The 13,039-nt window shown below is 52.7% G+C and overlaps 1 long non-coding RNA gene across 1 annotated transcript; it reads right to left on the reverse strand.

Annotated features, from left to right (window-relative positions):
- Positions 1 to 5,286: 5,286 nt before the first annotated feature.
- On the reverse strand, positions 5,287 to 6,737 carry LOC309857333. The gene is made up of 3 exons (XR_014307640.1): positions 6,609 to 6,737; positions 5,832 to 5,935; positions 5,287 to 5,372 (listed from the first exon to the last, which is right to left on the reverse strand). It is a non-coding gene; the product is annotated as an uncharacterized lncRNA (long non-coding RNA).
- Between the last annotated feature and the right edge of the window lie 6,302 nt (positions 6,738 to 13,039).

A 13,039-nucleotide genomic window follows, 5' to 3' on the forward strand; every position in this document is an offset into this window, starting at 1 on the left:
TCCCTGAGTTCCATGAGCCGCTATTAGAGCAGACTGCGAGCAGACTCTTAGAACCTGAGTAGGAGATTGTGGGGACCTCCGATCTGTAGCCCATAGCTCAGAAAAATGTGTGACCTCTCTGCCCAGCCACTGTCTGACCCCTAAGGTAACAGCATAGGGATCCAGTGACCCCACACAGCAAAGAACACAGACTTGACAAAGATTGCTCAGAAAAGTCACTGAGCCAACAGTAGCAACTACAACGAGCAGCCAGAAGGAGGCCTCGTGTAAGGAAGGTCTGATTTCAGAATGCTTCCATGAAAATATTCATCGTCACACCCTGAACTCATCAGTAGGGCCAAGTCCTCAAGCTGGGGTTCTGGTAGCTTCCAGGTAGCTTCAGGTTGCTTCCCAGGAGAGGGCAGATTTAACCAAGGTCCGGAAGATGGGATGGGCTTCCTGACTCCCCGTCACCACCCCCTACCCAGGGCTGCAAGAGAGGACAGTTTCCTTCAGCCTCTCTTAAGGTCCCTGGTGGGGTCTGGAAATTGACAAAGAGAGGTGAACAGAGAAAAGCAGGCAAAGCGTATTGATTTTTTTTGGTGGGAACCTCATATGAACATGGAGACCAGCAGAGGTGACTGGAGCAGGCGGCTCTTCTCCCTTTTAGACAAAGAAGCCATGGATGTGGGAAGAACTGAGAGAGACAGGGGTTGGGACTAGGGCTGGTAAATGATGAAGAGGTAACTAGGAAGATAAAGGTTCAGTTAAGCAGGTTTGTTCCTACAGCCTTTGGGGCCCTGATATCTTCCTTGACTCTGGTGAGAAGCATGTCCTCCCTGCGGTCTGGGCAGAGCAAGTGCCACATGGGAGTTTTCTGACCTGCTTCAGGGAAGAAGGGCTGATGGCTGGGGATCCAAGGAACCTTTCTGCTTCTGCTCAATGCAAAATTCTTTCCGTTTCTGTGTTGCCAAGGTGCCATATTTGGGGTAGTGTGTCCTGACCCTCACCGGCCTGGCACTGTGCTCCTTCTCCTCCTCGTATCCAGGACATTGGATGTGCTGCTTTGGAGATGTCCCAACCCTGGGGCCGTCCCTTGTCCAGGGAGCACCTGCCTGCAGGGTTGGGGGGGTGCCTACGACTTCCCACATGGGTGCCCGGTTGCTATGGGTGGCCACCCCTCCTTGGGGAGATAGTGTGAGAGTGTGCCGATCTTACTTCAAGAAACTGTCTTCATTCCTGCAATGTCTACCCGGTGGTGGGGTCATATAGGAGTTCTAATGTTAGTGTCTTGGGGAAGCTCCATTTCTTCCCACCATGGCTGTACTAACCAAAGTCAATTCTCGATGATTTTACCTAAAACCAGAGATTTTTCTAGAACCTCACCAGCAGAGAACATGAGTACATTTTCAAGACCTTGCTAATTATACTAACCACAGGAACAAACTGATAACTCAGAAACTATTGAAATGAAGAACTGGTTCTCCTTCTCCCATGTCTGGCTAGTGCGCTGCGCTCTGGCTCGATCCCACCTCAGGCAGCTGGAAGGTTGACCTCCCAGGTCGGCTGCCACTGAGATGGCTACTGTTTCCAGAAATTCTTCGGGGTGTGGTCGGTGTTGCCCACCTGTGCACGGATCATGTTGGCGACCTCTGACAGTGGAGCCACAGGTCCTCCAGACATGGTCCCTCCCCTGTCCCCCAGTGGAGCCATCACACTGAGGGTTTAATGGGACAGGAGCTGCCCCCAGGGAAAACCACCCGAGATTCCCACTGTCCCTACCTGACCTCCAGATGCTACTCAGTTACTCCTGAGCTTCTGGTGTCTTCCTGGGACCCTGACCTGGCTGTTTTCAGACAGCTCATCCAGTGGTACCCTCACTTTCTGGGATGGGGATTTGCTGGAGTCTGCAGTGTGTCAGGCTGCCTCACCTGGATCGCTTCTTAAAGGTACATCGTCTGCGCCATCTGAGGACCCAAGACGGTGGGTCTGTGGCCTGGAGGGTTTCTGAGCAGAGCTGGTCGGATGGGAGGGCTGTAAGGCCCAAGTCAGGTTTCCAGAAAGCTGTTTGTGGTCCCTGGCATCCTAGCAATTTTGAATCAAGCCCTGAGATCTTTAAAATGTCAGCAGTATCACAGCGTGGGCCAGAAAATCAGGTCTCTGAGCGCCTAACCCCACCTAAACTATTGCCACTTTTTGCACTTGAGCTGAGGACAGAGGATTTGGAGTCGGGGTTTGAGGGGAGATTGTGGGCCAGATTCTGTGTTTGGGGACACAGGCCATCCAGAAAGCTTGTGCTGAGCCTGAGGAGGGGGCCTGTGTGGAGACCCCAGCTGCAGACACTGCTGTCTGCCGATGCCCCCTCAACCTGCCCCAGGGCACCTGCTGCTGGGGGAGCACCTGGCCCTCTCTCTGTGTCAGTGGTGCCACTTCCCCTAACAGTCACCGGCAGCCCGCAGCCTAGGAGGGTGGATACTGCAATGATGTCCAGCCCTGGGGACAGATCCCCTGTGTGTGGGACATGGTCTCCCAGCAGGGCTGAGTGCCAGGCCCCCCCGGTGCTCGCTCTCCTCCTGGGGGCTCAAGGTGGCACATCCCCAGTCAGGCTCCCTGGGCCCAACTCCTCCCCTTCTCAGAGACCACCCCTGGCCCAGGCTCCACACGCTGGGCCTGCATCAGGTCATCTAGACCTTCTGGACTCGTGCTCCCATGGCCGTGACATGGGCACAGGCTGGCCTCACAGACTCGTCAGAGAGGACCCAGTGCAGGAAGATGCAGGCCACTGCAAGGGAGATGCCAAGTGACCCCGAGGGAGCACACAGGCCTGCACAAAGCATGGGGCTCTTGGAGCCCAGTGTGCGATGTGGGCACCCAGCCAAGGGGCACAGGAAATCCTGGCGAGGGTGTCCTGGTGGGGGGAGATAGACCACCAGAAGCTCACAGGAGAGGCAGGAGACAAGGAACATGACAGGACAGAGCTTCCCAAGGAGGTCGGTGGAAGGATCAGAGGCTCGCAGAGACCCTGGGAACACTCGGAGGCGCTGGAGATGTTGGTTGAAACACTGTCATTTGGTCAGAAACATTGTTTCACAAACCCACAGTCATCGCTGGATGATTTACTCTTTGTTGCTTGTAGGAATCAGGGAGTATAGAGCCATTAGCACTCATGGTGCATGAAGTCTAGGATGTATTTACTTTTCATCAATCTTGGGGACTAGATTTTCCTAGAGGAAGTGCTAAGCATGGGTCTCTCCATTGTTTTCTTCGTGCAATGGGCCTCTGTTTTAGGAGCAGATTCCTGGTGCTCATCACCACGGCTAGCCCTGAGGCCTGCCCCATCACCTCTTCCAGTGGACATGACCACGTGGGCTGGGGGTGCTCCCTGATGAAGCCCCAGTGCTCCTGTGGCCCCCAGATCCTCTGCTGAATGCAGGAGGGCATGAGAGAGGGAGGGGGAGAAGGGAGGGAAAGGAGATGGAGCGGGACAACAGGGAGGGGGAGAGGAGGAAGGCAGGGGAGGGGGTGGCCGAGATGGGAGGGGGGCAGTGAGGGGGAGGGCAGAAGTGGAGAGGAGGAGGAAGGTAGGGTGGGGAGGAGGAGGCTTGAGAGGGAGAGAGGAACACAAGGGAGGAGTGTCAGAGGGAGGGAGGGAGCATGAGAGGGAGGGGGGCAGGGTGGGTGATGCAGTGGGGAAAGGGGTGGAGGGGAAGGAGCAGGGGGTGGGGGGATGATGAATGGGAGGGTGAGTAAGTGGGGGAAGGAGGGAAACCCCGAAGCCAGGTGCACACATCAGGAACCATTATTTAGGGTGAGGTCGGAGGGCATCACAGCCCGGGCCCAGGATGGTGGAACTGGGCACGTCCATCTGTCCTCTCGGTGCTGTGCTTCCTTCTCCTTGGCCCTTTGTCACCCTGGATCCTCTCCACTTCCTCAACAACTCTGATGTTCCCAGGAGCAGGGTGGCAGGAGGGGGTCCCAGGAGGTGCTTTCTAGATCTCGTGCTCCCGATGACTCTGGGACAGTAGCTACAGGACATTCTGCCATAAGGACTGGGACTGAGGATCCCACCATCTCCTAGGGTGTTAGCGCTGTTCCATTCCCGGTCTTTCCCCCACCATTGCGCTGAACACTCCCGATGGTACATCCGTGAAAGACCGCGCCAGAGTGGCCGGGGGTGAGTGCCATGCCGGGCATGGCTAGGTGTGGCTGCACCTGCTGCCCAGAATAGGTGCTGCTCACTGTTCCCAGTCACCCTTCTCTCCAGGGGACCTGCATCGACCTCCCGATCTTCACCTTCTCCCCAGGGAGAGAGAAAGCAGCTCAGGGGTGCAAGCATCTGGGCTGGAAGAGAAATGGCCAGGTAGGGCTTTGGGTTCAGGGTCTCCTTTGGGGAAGGAGATATCCTGCAGCAATGTTCTGTCATGTGGTGGGTAAACACTGGGAGTGTAATTATACTCATGACGCGTGTAATTGAAAACAAGTATTTTATTTTTAAAACGAATGATAAATAGTATACAGAACATGTAAAGACAAAATCAAAATCAGTATGTAGCAGAAAGGAAAAATGTACACGTCGGGCACAAAACGTTCCTGCAGGTTGCCAGGGTCGGGGGATAGAACAAAGAGTAACTGTTTGTGGAGCAAGGCTGTGGGCACCAGAAGGGGCTCTGGGCGCTCCTCAGGAGGAGGAGTAGGGGGAGGAGCAGGGGCTGATTCCAGAGCAGAGGCACAGGTGTTGTCAGGGGCAGGATCCATAGCAAAGGCAGGCCCCAGGACAGGGGCAGACCCCAGCTCTTCCCGGACAGAGTCAGCCTCACTGTGGGCAGGTGCCCAGTCACCTGCTGGCTCCGGGTCTCCTCTTGAAGTCCCTGCAGGCACCATCCCCGCCTCTGGAGCTGTGGATGCAGGTAGGGCCGGCTCTGGCTCCTCCGACGGAGAGGCTATGACAGGAGGAAAGCGCACCAGCATGCCTGTCTCTCCATGTGCTTTTGCAGAGACAGAGCTCAGCCCAGGGCCTCCCGGAGAAGCCGCAGCCACGGAGGAACCCTCACCGGGACATCTCCCTGACTGCGGTCCGCCCGCTGCGAGCTCTGAGCCCAGTCCTGGCTCCTGGCCCCACACCAGCCTCTGGGGTCTCCTGCCCTTGGGGCCCGGCACCGACCCACCCGCAGACACCCACGTGCCCCAGCCCCGGCCTTCTCACCCTCAGGCTTGGCCTGCATGGGCTCTGGCTCCTGGACCACACGGTGGTGTAGGCACGCAGGCAGTGTCAGCGGCCTTCCTCCGGAGTCCCCAGTCCCTGCTTCTGCAGAGCCCGGTACGGTCACTCTCCTGGTCAGGGAGATGGAGCGGGTGTCCGCCAGCCTCCTTCCTATTTCATCGTCACTAGTGCTCTGCACAGACAGACCCCGGGAGCCAGCCCCGACCGTTAGAGCCCTGCCCAGCCGTCCTCACTGTCTTCCTGCTCACCCCCCTGCCGCTCCCAGATCAGACCCAGACGGTGTGTGCACAGCGCCACATCTGGCACAGGGACCCATACCTGCAGGACACGGGGTGCACCCTGGGGGGAAGCTACTGTCCCTACTCTCACAGGAGGCAGCCTCCCACGCCCACAACCCACCCAGCCAGCCTCGACCTGGGTGTGAACATGAACTGCCCACCGGGCATCTGACCCCTTGTCAGCCTGTTCTTGAATGGGGTGGGCGCACCTCACTAGAGCCTTTATACACACACACACACACACACACACACACACACACACACACAAACAAGCATGGGGAGGGACCTAGCGCTGTACAGGTTGAATCAGAGCATGTGGGGCTGGGGGCTGGCTCTGGGCCTCATGGTGTTACCTTTCTCTTCTTTTGGCCAAATGGCCAGAGCCATCGGGGAGCCTTAAGACAACATCCCCAGTGAGGGAAAGCATGTGCAGGGCATGATTTCTTCAGCTTGCAGCCTCCACATGTAGGAACACAACAGAACATGTTGCTTATTCAAAGATCCGCAACAAAATGAGCTGGGCGGGGGGCTATCTCTGTGTGTGGGTGCCTGGTTACCTGGGTCCCCAATTGTGTTGCGCTCTATTGTGAGGAAAGTGAGGTCACCACTGCCTGGGGTCTGCTTACCAACCACTTCCTCCCACACAAGAGCCCCGCCCGGTGGGTCCCCCTCCCCCGCGTGCTCAATGCTCAGCCTCTGCTCCATGCCCCGTCCATACAGTGACAGCCACACAGCCCACCCACAGCACCTGCGAGGCCTGGGGGCAGCCAGTGTCCCCACTGTGAGAATACAGGGCTGGGTTCGGACTGGGTTCCTGCTCGTGCCCAGGGCTATGAGCCTGGACAGACCCTGTGCTTCTCAGGGCCTCCCCTGCTCCCCGACTGCCCAGTGGGGGCTTCTGGTTTCTACTCCTAGGGACGCATTCAGGGGTAGGACCTCCAAATATGTTCTGTACCTGCTCTCACAAGAGGCTGGTACGCACCCGTGGGATGCAGGGATGAGCAGGGGGCTGGGCGGGGCATAGAACACAGCTCAGAGGGGCCTGGATCTGCTCTGGGGACCAGGCAAAGCCACCCTCCTCCTGCCTGTCTCCCAGCCCTGTGGGGAGGTTGCAGTGAACTGATTCCGACCTTGTCCTCTCGTGACTCAGACTTCCAGGGAGGGACTCCCATTCGGTTTAGGCTCAGGTCCCAGGGCCTCTTCGGCACCCATGTGCTGGGCAGTCCACACAGTGGTTCTTGGCAATTCCCGAATCCTGGTCCCACATCCCTGTGGAATTCTCTGCCCTCCGGGGGGATGGCCTGTGTGACGGCGCTCTCAGGACTAGACTACGGCGAAATCATGGGCTATTGTTCCCAAGCCAGTTGAACAAAGTCTTTGACTTCTCCTGGTTCCCTCTCTTGTGTTCTTTCTCTTGTAAGTCTTTGACTTCTCCTGGTTCCCTCTCTTGTGTTCTTTCTCTTGTCTCTGCCTTCTCTGTGTGTCTCCCTCCGTCTCTCTCCCAAGAACAGGATCTGGGAGTTCTGTGGGTGATGTAAGAAACCTCAGAAGCCTCCCTTGTCCCTGTTTCTCTCTCCTGTCATGTGCTTCGTTCCTTCCTAAGGCCTCCTCACCCTGACCAGAGCCCTGACTCTGGAATCTCTTCCAAATGGGGACACTGAGGCTGCAACAGTATGCAGGGGGGCGGTTCCTGAGCTTGGTCCCCAGACCAGCGGTTCAGTGCTCTGCCACATTCTGCCAAGCCAGGTCATCAGGCGGCCGAGTCCCCAGGCTGTCCTGTGCTCAGAAGGACCTCCAGGGAGTACAAAGCATTTTCCCAGGACTGGGAGCACAGTGGGTCAGGGATGGAGACCCAAGGCCAACAGACTTTTCTACAAGCCTGCGGGAACCTAGGACATGCCATCTCTGCAGCCCAATTGACAGAAGAGTAAACTGAGGCCCTTTGTGCTGAAGCCCCATCTGGACTTGGGCATGGGGGAGTTATCTCTTCCTACTTCCAGTGGCCCAGGTGGTGATGGACCCCAGAACCCAGACCCTTCTCCCAGTGCCCTGGCACCCCCCTGGCCCTTTGGGGAACCCCCGACCATCAATCTGGCCTGTCTCCCCTCCCCATGCTATGGATCTGGGTTCTTGCCAGGGGTCCTGATGCCCCTGTCCCACGGCTCGGCTCTCTCTGACCTCTTTTTCCTTGCCTCCTTGTCACCCACCTCACTCCCAGGATGTCTTCCCATCTGATCCCCATCTGGTCAGTCTGGGTGGTATTTGTGTGTGTGTGTGTGTGTGTGTGTGTGTGTGTCCATGCAGGTGTACATTTCTCCACCTGTCTGGGGATGTTTAAGTTCATGTACCCACATGGAACAGGGTGGGTAGCTATCCTCAAGAATCTGTGGGGCTTTCTCCCCCAATGCAAACCCAATGGGGGCTGGTTGGGGCTGCCATGGCTGGAGAGCATCCGCTCCTTGGACTCTTTACCCCTCATTTGTCCTAGGCATGTCCCTGTCTCTCTTGACCCCACGTTCCCAACTCTCCCTAAGGGCTGGACATGGAAATGCTTGAACTTGGTCACTCCTCCAGGGGTAGGTGGAGGACAGGTGCACCAGGCCTCCCTCCCGAGAGGGCCAGTTGAGCACAGGGGCCCTGCACACAGTACCTGTACCATGAGCCAGCCCTGCTGTGCACATGAAAGAGACCCATGTCCGCACCTGACCGGGTCCCCACATTTCCTCATCACCACCAGCTCTGTGGCCCCAAAGTCCTCTGAGCGCCCGAATCATGCTCATCCTGGGCAGTAAGGCTCCGTGTACAAGGTCAAGGTACAAGACATCTGGGTATGCAAAGGTCACTGAATATCCCCCATCCAGGGGCCAGAAATGCATACTCAGCCCCAGGGTCCAGCTAAGTGCAGGCCTGTCCGCAGCCAGTCTTCCCACCAGCCCCAGGAAATCCAGGCGCTCTGGGAGGCTGCAAACTCATTACAAGCTAGAGCCAAGCCAGCCCTATGGGGCCTGGTTTCGGGTCCTAGAGCCCCACAGTGAGGAAAGCTGATGCGGGACCGGAGCTGGGAGAGGACAGGGGGACTGTCCCTTGGGGCTATGGCTCCCTGGTCCCGCAGACTCTGTTGTGTGCTGGCCCCTAGGGCACCCAAACGCCAGCTCCAGGTAGGCTTTGGGGAGGGAGACCAGAGTGTGGCTCGTACTATGTCATATGTGTCTCTCTATCCTATAGCTACAGCCTGGCCCAGCAGCTGCACTCCATCTCTGGCAGTGCAGCAACACTGAGTGGGCCAATTGCTGTCCATACATGTACACGGACAACATGCTAAGGAAGCACCAGAGGTGATCCTGGGTAAAGAGCCTCTGTCCAGCGGGACTGGTGGCTTCAGCACCCTCCAGCAGGCCCCATTTCCCTGGATGGGAATCCTCCTGGCGTCTCTGTCCTCAGAGCTCCCTTCCTGCTGGTTTCAGGCCCATGGAAGGGACTGTGGTGTGTCTTAGAAGGCTCCACCCCAGCCTCCCTCCTGCACACATCTCTGATCCCCCAGAAGCAGGGGCTGCTGCTCCCACATGCCCTACACAAGGCTGGTTTAAGGCACTCGTTCTCTCCAAGGCCCAGCTCCTCTGGCTCTGTCACATACATGGTGGCCATGGCTGCCTGGCTGGGCCAGAAGTCCCAGGAAAGCTCTCCTTCCCCAGGATTAGGGTTCATATTCATGTCCAGAGAAAGAAATCCCATCTGTCCTCTGCCAGAGAAGGTGAATTCCTAGGCCGGTTGGCCCTCAGGTGCCTGAGGACATGGGTGTCCCCTGGAGAGAACGGTGATGGGAGGCCCATCGGGGTGAGCAGCGCCCAGCCCAGGCCGCAGGTGCACCCATCTCCTAGCCATGCTCGTACTCAGACTCACCCCAGGAAACTCTGGCATGATTTTTCACAGATGTATTTTCAGGAGTGTTCGCCACTGTCCCCAGCAGTGCGGGAGAGAGAAAGGAATGCACCCATACTAATGCCCAAGGAGATGGGGGTGTGTGTGTGTGATCAGTCAGTTAAGCCGCTGAATCTTGATTTTGGCTCAGGATGTGATCTCATGGTGAGGGACTGAGCCCCATGTAGGGTCTGTGTTCAGTGCAGTGTGAGCTCACAGTTCTCTCTTCCCCCCTCCTGCCTCTCCCACCAGTCTCGTGCCACACGGTCGCTCTCTCTAAAATAAATTAAAGAAGTCTTTATAAAAATGGAATCATACAGAGTGTACTTTTAAAAAATCATAAGGAATCCTAACATTGATTTTGCCATTTTAAACATTTTCAGTATAAAGTCCGGTTTTGTTAAGTATATTTACACTGCTGTGAAACGTGTCTTGAGAATATTTCATCTTGCACATCTGAAATTCTGTACCCATTAGTATATGCTTTTCATGTAGAAAGCATTTTTCTTTATTTATTATGTTCGGTTAGGCATCATCCAGTACAACTTTTGTTTTTGATGTAATGTTCAATGATTCATTAGTTGCATGTAACTCCCAGTGCTAATCACAACACGTGCCCTCCTTAATACCTATCACCCTGTTACCCCGTCCTACTCCCGTCTGTAGCCCTCACTTTGGTGCCCAGAGTCCAGACTCTCTCATGGTTTGTCTCCCTCTCTGATTTCTTCCCATTCATTTCCCCCTCCCTTCCCCTGTGGTCCTCCACACTATTTCTTACATTCCACATATGAACAAAACCATCTCCGCCAGACTTATTTCATTCAGCATAATCCCCTCCAGTTCCATCCATGTCAGGGCAAATGGTAGGTATTCATCCTTTCTAATGGCTGAGGAATATTCCATTGTATAGATGAACTACATCTTCTTTACCCACTCATGTGTTGAAGGTCATCTTGACTCCTTCCATAGTTTGGCTATTGTGGACATTGCTGCTGTGAACATTGGGGAGCAGGTGTCCCTCCTTTTCACTATGTGTGTGTCTTTGGGGTAAATACCCAGTAGTGAAGTTGCTGGGTAGAAGGGTAATTCTATTTTTCACATCTTGAGGGACCTCCATACTGTTTGTCAGAGTGGCTGCACCAGCTTGCTCTCATCCTCGCCAACATCTGTCATGTCCTGACGTGTTCATTTTTGGCCATTCTAACTGGTGGAAGGTGGTATCTTGTTGTGGCTTTGACTTGTATTTCCCTGAGGCAAGTGATGTTGAACATTTTGTCATGTGTCTGTTAGCTGTTTGCATGTCTTGGAGAAATGTCTGTTCATGTCTCTGCCCATTTCTTGATGGGGTTATTTGTTTTTTCGGTGTGGAGTTTGAGAAGTTCTTTATAGATCTTGGATATCAGCCCTTTCTATGACATGTCATTTGCAAACATCTTCTCCCATTCCGTGGGTTGCCTCTTTATTTTGTTGACTGTTTCCTTTGATGTGCAGAAGCTTTTTATCTTACTGAAGTCCCAATAGTGCATTTTTGCTTCTGTTTCCCTTGCCTTTGGTGATGTGTCTAGGAAGAAGTTGCTGTGGCTGGTCCAAGAGGTGACTGCCTATGTTCTTCTCTCGGATTTTGATAGATTCCTGTCTCACATTGAGGTCTTTCATCCATTTTGAGTTTGTAAGAGAATGGTTGAGTTTCCATCTTCTGCATGTGGCTGTCCAATTTTCCCAGCACCATCAATTGGAGAGACTGTCTTTTTCCATTGGGTATTCATTCCTGCTTTGTCAAAGATGAGTTGACCATAGAGTTGAGGGTCCATTTCTGCGGTCTCTATTCTTTTACATCGATCTACGTGTCTGTTTTTGTGCAAATACCATGCTGTCACAGTTTTGTAATATAGTTTGAGGTCAGGCATTGTGATGCCCCCAGCTTTGGTTTTCTTGATCAACCTTTCCTTGGATGTATGGGGCCTTTTCTGGTTCCATACAAGTTTTAGGATTGTTCCAATTCTATGGAAAAAATGCCCATGGTATTTTAATAGGGAGGGCATTGAATGTGTAGATTTCTCTGGGCAGCACAGACATTTTAGCCATGTTTATTTTTCAGATCCATGAGCATGGAATAGTTTTCCATCTTTTTGTGTCTTTCTCCTTTTCTTTCATAAATGTTCTGTAGTTTCTAGAGTATAGATCCTTAACCTTTTGGTTAGGGTTATTTGAAGTTATCTTACAGTTTTGGGTGCTATTTTAAGTGGAATTGATTCCCTAATTTCTCTTTCTGTAGTTAAATTGCTAGTGTATAGAAAAGCAACTGACTTCTGTGCATTGGTTTCATATCCTGCAACATTACTGAACTGTTTATGAGTTCTAGTAATTTGGTGGTGGAGTATTTTGCATTTTCCACATAAACTATCATGGCATCTATGAAGAGGCAGAGTTTGACTTCTTTGCCAATTTGAATGCCTTTTATTTCTTTTCGTAGTCTGATTACTGATGCTGGGACTTCCAGTATTATGTTGAACAATATTGGTGAGAGTGGGCTTCCCTCTTGTGTTTCTGACCTGAAGGAAAGCGCTCTCAGCTCTTCCCCATTGAGAATGGTATTCACTGTGAGCTTTTCATAGATGGTTATGAAACTGAGGACTGTCTCCTCTATCTCTATACTCTGAAGACTTTTAATCAGGAAAGGGGCTGTATTTTGTCAAGTGCTTTTTCTGCATCAGTTGAGAGGATGCTATGGTTCTTGTCTTCTCTTTCATTAATGTGCTCTATCGTGTCGATTGATTTGCGAAAGTTGAACCACCCTGACATGTAAGGAATAAATTCCACCTGGTCGCAATGGATAATCCTTTTTATGTACTGTTGGATCCTATTGGCTAGGATCTTGTTGAGTATTTTGGCAATCATGTTCGTCAGGGATATTGCTCTGTAATCCTCCCTTTTGATGGGGTCTTTGCCTGGTTTTGGTCTCATAGAACGAGTCTGGAAATTTTCCCTCTGTTTCTATTTTTTGAAAGGGCTTCAGAGAAATAGGTATTATTTCTTCTTTGAATGACAGCCTTGCTGGATAAGGCATCCTTGGCTGCATGTTCTTCTCACTGAGTATCCTGAATATGTCTTCCTAGCCCTTTCTGGCTTGTCAGGTCTCTGAGAACAAGTCTGCCATTATTCTGATGTTCCTCCTTCCATACATAAGAAGCCTCTTCCCGTGGCTGCTTTCTGGATTGCTTTCCTGGTTCTAAGATGTGCAAGTTTTCCATTTTGAATTCTCATAGTATATTTATAGAAGATTTTGTATTTTCTATGTGCACCCTCATATTATCTGTGAATAGCCATAATTACCCCCTCAATTCTTACTCTTTTTGTTTCTCTTGCCTTATAACACTGGATAGATGCTCCAGTGCAATGTTAACTTATGTAGTATTGTTTGAAGATTTTAATATACCTTTCTCCATATGTGATAGAAGAAGCAAATGAAACATTGGTAACAAATGTAACCTAGTTGACATATCTGGAACATTACATGTTAAGTAGAGAATACATTCTTTTCCAGTGGTCCTAGGATATTGTCCCAAGTAGATGAAATGTTGGGCCATGAATCAAGTCTACACGTTTTAAAACCTGAAACTAAGTAGACTGGATTTTTAGACCA

This window comes from Mustela nivalis (genome assembly GCF_964662115.1).
Source record: "Mustela nivalis genome assembly, contig: HAP1_SCAFFOLD_631, whole genome shotgun sequence".
NCBI lineage: Eukaryota > Metazoa > Chordata > Mammalia > Carnivora > Mustelidae > Mustela > Mustela nivalis.